At 64.9% G+C, this 6,525-nt stretch overlaps 1 long non-coding RNA gene across 1 annotated transcript; it reads right to left on the reverse strand.

The window, feature by feature from the left end:
• Positions 1–297: 297 nt before the first annotated feature.
• On the reverse strand, positions 298–4,900 carry LOC131278318 (uncharacterized). Its single transcript, XR_011648738.1, has 3 exons — positions 3,950–4,900; positions 3,731–3,871; positions 298–1,064 (listed from the first exon to the last, which is right to left on the reverse strand). It is a non-coding gene; the product is annotated as an uncharacterized lncRNA (long non-coding RNA).
• Between the last annotated feature and the right edge of the window lie 1,625 nt (positions 4,901–6,525).

Genomic DNA, 6,525 nt, shown 5'->3' on the forward strand with positions numbered 1-6,525 from the left:
GGTGCTGAGCACCCAGGGGGCGCCCAGTGACTTATTCATAGAAAAAAAGCAATTGGGAAATAAAGCAGCAGAGGCCGGCGAGGGCGGGCCGGAGGGGGGGCGGCTGTCATCGCCACTTTTTTTCTCTTTTTTTATTTGTTTATTTTCCCATATACCCCACTCCCCACCCCCCACCACATCATATTTGTGAATTATATATTTTTTAAGATACATACATCACTAAAAAGTTTACATTATAAAAAACATAAGAGGTTCCTATATACCCCCCACCCCTCCCATGCCAACAACCTCCCCCATCATTGTGGCACACTCATCGCGCGCTCGGTGAACACATTTTGGAGCACGGCTGCACCATGTGGATAACAGTTTACCCTGTAGCTCACACTCTCCCCCGGTACAGTCAGTGGGTTATGGCAGGATATATGAAGTCCAGCATCTGTCCCTGCAGCATCATTTAGGACAACTCCAAGTCCTGAAAATGCCCCTACATCACTTCTCTTCCTCCCTCTCCCTGCCTCGACTACCGTGGCCACTTTCTCCACCTCAGTGCTACAATTTATCATCACAATAGTTTATAGAAGGTCATATCCATATTCTATTCCTCCATCCTGTGGACCCTGGGATGGAGATGTCCCCTCCACCTCTAGATCAAGAGGGGGCTTAGATCCCACATGGTGTCATCGCCACTTTATTCCTCAGTTTGGACCAACTTCGGAATGAAGAAAGGCCACCTCAGTACAGCGACCAGATATTTATTTGGTTACAGTTCAGAGTGGAGACTCGAGCCTGGCTGGGGCAACAAAGGAGCGCACAGCCAGGGAGTGCAGCTCGGCTGGGGGGTGCAGCTCGGCTGGGGGGTGCAGCTCGGCTAGGGGGTGCAGCTGTTTGGGGGTGCAGCTCAGCCCAGGGGTGCAGCTGTTTGGGGGTGCAGCTTGGTCGGGGGTGCAGCTCGGCTCGCTCGGGGGTGCAGTTGTTTGAGGGTGCAGCTCAGCCCGGGGGTGCAGCTGTTTGGGGGTGCAGCTTGGCTCAGGGGTGCAGCTCGGCTCGGGGGTGAACTGGCCAGGCTGAGGATGGAGGCGCACTCAGGCTTTGGGGCTGTGCTAGATCTAGGTTCATTGTGCAGCCGCCCTCGGGGTGGAGCCCTAAGTTGCAATGCTCTGATTGGTCAGTAGTTGGGTTCTGCGCAAGAGCGTTGGCTAGGGTTTGGAGACCAGTTTAGCATTTTATGTTAATGGAGCATGCTGACTGGGAGGTGCTGATTGGCTGATTATTAATTAGGCGATGACCCTATTGGCTGAAGGTCTCTCATCCTAGTGCTTGGCTCCTCCTCCTCCTCCTCGGGGAGGGGTTTCCAGCCCGCCCTTCGGGGGCTTCTGCCTGGACCACGCGACTTGACCCCATCAGCCACAGTCAAGGTGCAAACTTGGAGTGTTTCTCTGGGAAAAAATCCCAGGGTGGCCGGAGTCCTCTCGGCCCCTGGCTACGTTACGTGCAGGAATTTAAGAACACACGGTTGAGTTAGGACAGGGGTTTACAAGGAACCAGCGAAGAGAATAGAAATGGGAGAAAGTTCCAGATTGTGGGTCCCAGGTGTCCTTGTGGGCTGGTCCAGGCAGAGAGGGGAGGAGAGGGGCGCTGTAGCTCTGGGCTGTTTTTAAGCAGCTGGTTATTCCTCCCACTTGCTAAGGTTCAGGGGAGGGGTCCCAGCTGTCGGCTGCTTTGCTTGATTTCCCCACCCATCAGTTCCCTGGGGGCACCCGATGCTAAGCCCCTTGAGAATATCTGGGGCTTTTCCATGATCCCAGAAGATCAAGAAAAATTCTCGCTGGTTCTTCCAGCGGTTTTCTGGTGGGGGTCTTTCCCCCAGCGGGGGGTGGGGGTGAGTCCAGGCAGGTTCACGGCCATGGGTGTCTGCCAGGCCCCAGATTCGTCTTCTCACCCCCCAAATTCGCCTGCTTGCCCAGAGACCCCAATATTTGGGGTTTTCTGAGATCCCTGTGTGAGTTCAGGGGAGAGAGAATGGGCTTTGGTCTCTCGAAAACCCCTAGGATTCCCTCAGCGCCGAGAGCCGCGTCTGCCCAGCTCCCCGGCGCCCCCTGAGCCGCCCGGTGAGCGCCGACGAGGCTCCCCCGGGCGCCAGCCACAGCAGCCGCGGTGGGCTTCTGCAGAGCAGCTGGTGGGTGCCGGCCGGGCCAGGGTGGGCAGCACCCAGGACGCCCGCCCCCCGTGCCAGGCCGCCGTGGCCACAGGGCCGAGCCAGGCTGAGGCCGCGCAGCCCCCGCACCGCCTGCAGCCTCGCCCTGGCCCCAGAGTTGCTGGGAGTGGAGCCCAGCTCGGCTGACCGGGGCGCCCCCTGGAAGGGTGGGGGAGGGGCAGGGGTCTGTCCTGCTGCCCCCCTTCCTGGGCGACGCCCTCCGTCTCCCGGGGCCCCCGGGAGCTTCCCACCGAGCCTGGCCCTGGTGAGCAGGAGCCCCCTCCTGACCTCCAAGCAGCACCCCACGCTCTGGCCCGGGGGAGCCTGGGTCCCCCCACGATCCCACCCTCCCGGTGGGCCCCTGGGAAGTGGGCCGTCGGTCCCCTCACTGCTCCTCGTGGGATCGCCGGTGTGGGAGGTGATCCCCAGGGGTGCCCCAGGGGAGTTGGCTTGCCACATCCCGAGGACACTCCACCCGGGGGTCCCGTGGCCCCCGTGGCCTGGTGCTGCTGACGGCGTTTCCCAGAGCTTCCTGACTGTAAAATTGGCAAGAGGCTTATTTAGCCTTAAAAAGATTTCTGTGCGTCTCAAAGGGGCCGAGAAGGCCTTTAGATGTTTCCTATCAGAAATGTTCTTAGAAAGGGGAGAGGGGAGACCCTCTCCTTGGTGCCAGAACTGGCTCTTTCTCCTGAATTTTAATTTGTCTCTGCCCTCACAGGGATGAGCCAGAGCCAGCCTCGTGGGGGGCCTTACGGGGAGAAGCCAGAGCCCCTGGCAGAGGAGAACAAGGAATAAGGAAAGAAGGAAAGAACAGAGAGGGTGAGGGCTGCGGTCAGAGCTGAGGGGGTTGTGCCAGGCCTGGGAGAGGGCAGGGTGGGCCAGTCAGCCTGCGGCACGAGGGCATGGCAGTGGCGGGGAGCACGGGGATGGGAAGGGCAAGCCATGGGGGGGGAGGAGAGCAAGAGGGATGGGAGGGGTGGGCCATGGGGGAGGGAGGAGAGCCAGAGGGATGGGAGGGGTGGGCCATGGGGGAGGGAGGAGAGCCAGAGGGATGGGAGGGGGGAGGAGGAGAGCCAGAGGGATGGGAGGGGCAGGCCATGGGGGAGGGAGGAGAGCCAGAGGGATGGGAGGGGGGAGGAGGAGAGCCAGAGGGATGGGAGGGGCAGGCCATGGGGGAGGGAGGAGAGCCAGAGGGATGGGAGGGGGGAGGAGGAGAGCCAGAGGGATGGGAGGGGCAGGCCATGGGGGAGGGAGGAGAGCCAGAGGGATGGGAGGGGCGGGCCATGGGGGAGGGAAGAGAGTGAGAGGGATGGGCGGGGCAGGGGGGTGGCCTGCTCCTCTGGTGGCAGTGAGGCCTGCCCGGGAGGGGAGACAGGTGAGCAGGGAGCGAGGGGCGGCAGGCTCCTAGGGCAGGGTCCACCTGCCCCCTCTTAGGACCCCCAGTGCCCTCTGCTCTGCTCGGCACCAGGCCTGTGGCTCTCCATCTGCCCCGGGGCCCCAGGCCCTCAGGCTCCCCCAGTCCCCAGAACAACTTACCAGGTCCCCAATGTGCGCCCCGGGCATAAAAAGCCTCCGGACTTTGGGGTACTTTTCTGAGCCCCAAGGGCGGCAATGGGGCACAGCTCGCGGCTCCCCTTCCGGGCGATTCTGGCCTTTCCTCTTGGAGCTCTTTTGGGTCTGTAAATTGTGGGTAACCGAGAGCAGCGCAATCCCATTTCTAGCCATCCCCCCAAAAAACACAGACCCACGTCCTACCTCCAGGCACTGGGGGCGTGACCTTGCCGGAAACAGGGTCTCTGCAGGTAGGATTGAGTTGAGGATCTCGGGGTGAGCCCATCCTGGATTCGGGGTGCGCCTGCAAGTCAACGACAGGTTGCAAGAGAAAAGGGGGAGAACTGAGACCCATGGCCCCACAGGGCTGCCTCGGGAAGGCGGGCAGCGGGCTGATGCGTCCACAAGCCGAGGACGGCCTGGGGCCCCCAGAAGCTCCGGGAGGGACCCCCATCCCACCCCCACCCTGCCGACACCCCAGAACTTCTGGGGGAGGGATTTCTGTTATTTTAAGCCACCCAGCTTCAGTGGGCCTTTGTTAGGGCAGGAAAATAATAGACATGCAAATACACTCTGCCCTGAGGTTCACCCGCGCGGTGCGCAGCCACCGCGGAGACCCGTGCCTGTCCCGCTGCGGCTGGACCTGCTCCGAGCGCCCACGGGGCCCACTAGGGACGGGGGGCCTGGGAGCCCCGCGGGTGCCCCACGCCTGCGCGGAGCGAGGCCGCGCCTCTTTCTGGAGGTTCTCTTGACATGAGTCATGCAGGAATTGGTGGAACAGAAACTTCTGGACACACACTCAGCGCTTGGCGGCCGGTCCACGTACCTGCTGCGCCCTCTTTACTCACAATTAAATACAAACCAAGTCAGCCGGTGCTCCCGGGGCGGGGGCTCGAACCCCGGGCAGCGCGGGTCCGGCGCCCGCGGGGGCGGCAGGCTCGTTCGGGTCTGGTGAGCCCGGATGTGGCTTTCTGGAGGAGACACAGGCCGTGAGCGCCGGAAGCGGAAATGGAACGGCCGGGCGCCTCGGGGAGGTCACGGGCGGGGACCCCAGGCCCACCCCCTCACGGGGGCCGCTGGGGCGGGCCGTCTGCTCTGGGGGGATGAGCGCGGCAGGCGGCAGCGCAGAGACACAGCTGGCGGCACCGGGCCGAGAATGTGGGGGTGCCGCCCGCAGCCGTCGCCCCACGCCCCCCGTCCTCCCCGCGCTCACGGCCCGGAGACCCCCGCACTGGGAATGCTGAGGCCCGGCCACGGCGACACCCTGAGTGGTCCTTCCGGGGGGTGCAAGTGTGCACCCCGAGGGCCCCAGGCTGGCCGTGCACCCGAGGGCCCGAGGAGACCCAGGGGCCCAGGCCGCGCAGCGGGCCCTCCGCCGCCTCCAGGTGCTCGCCACCCCCGGGGCACAGCCGCCCCCCGCGCTCCCGAGGCCCGTCCGGCCGCGGCCCCGAGACCCCAGGTGCGCAGTGGAGCAGGCAGGCCGCGCTCAGCCACGGTCACAGGCGGCCACCCAGGCGCGGCCGCTGTCACGGGCTCTGACCACTTCCTCCGGGACCCAGCTGCGCACCTGCTCCGCCGCGCTCTGCCCGGGGCTTTCCGAGTTAGAGGGCAGGTTCAGCGCCGGGCGCCGCGGGAGGGGCTGGTGGAGCGGGAGGACGCGCCTGGCCTCCACGGAGCCCACGGGCGCGGGCGCGGCTGTCCCTCCATTCACCCGCCCGCCCACTCGTGGGAGTCGCGGCCCCCGAGCAGGGCCGTAGGGTGTCGCATCCCCCGAAAAGGGCTATTGAGTGTGTCCCCCAAGCAGGGCTGTGGGGCGTCATGTCCCCCGAGCAGGGCTGAGGGGTGTCACATCCTCTGAGCAGGGTGTGGGGCGCTGTGCCTCCCGAGCAGGGCTGTGGGGTGTCGTGTCCCCCGAGCAGGGCTGAGGGGTGTCCCCCAAGCAGGGCTGTGGGGTGCTGTGTCCCCCGAGCAGGTCTGTGGGGTGTCACATCCTCTGAGCAGGGCTGTGGGGTGTCACATCCTCTGAGCAGGGCTGTGGGGTGTCGTGTCCCCCGAGCAGGGCTGATGGGTTTCCCCCAAGCAGGGCTGAGGGGTGTCACATCCTCTGAGCAGGGCTGTGGGGTGCTGTGTCCCCCGAGCAGGGCTGTGGGGTGTCCCCGAGCAGGGCTGTGGGGTCCCCTGAGCAGGGCTTTGGGGAGCTGTGCCCCCCGAGCAGGGCTGAGGGGTGTCACATCCTCTGAGCAGGGCTGTGGGGTGCTGTGTCCCCCGAGCGGGGCTGTGGGGTCCCCTGAGCAGGGCTGTGGGGTCCCCCGAGCAGGGCTGAGGGGTGTCACATCCTCTGAGCAGGGCTGTGGGGTGCTGTGTCCCCCGAGCGGGGCTGTGGGGTCCCCCGAGCAGGGCTGTGGGGTCCCCCGAGCAGGGCTGAGGGGTGTCACATCCTCTGAGCAGGGCTGTGGGGTGCTGTGTCCCCTGAGCAGGGCTGTGGGGTCCCCCGAGCTGGGCTGTGGGGTGTCGCGTCCCTGAGCGGGGCCCCTGCACCTGGACACAGACCCTCTAATGGCCTCTCTCGGCTGACGGGCAGCAGCAAAGGGCCTGCGCTCCGGCGCCGCTGCCCACCCTGCCCTTGCCCAGTGGGCCGTGCCCCCCGACCAGCAGTTCAGCTGCAGCCCCCTCGTGGGCGGGCCCCCCGGAGGCTGGAAGCCAAGGCCCGGGGCCCTCCCAACACCCCAGAGGTGGTGACCCCAGGAGATGCCGGTGACCCCGTTGCCATCCTGCCCGTC

Source organism: Dasypus novemcinctus, chromosome 4, assembly GCF_030445035.2.
Source record: "Dasypus novemcinctus isolate mDasNov1 chromosome 4, mDasNov1.1.hap2, whole genome shotgun sequence".
Classification (NCBI taxonomy): Eukaryota; Metazoa; Chordata; class Mammalia; order Cingulata; family Dasypodidae; genus Dasypus; species Dasypus novemcinctus.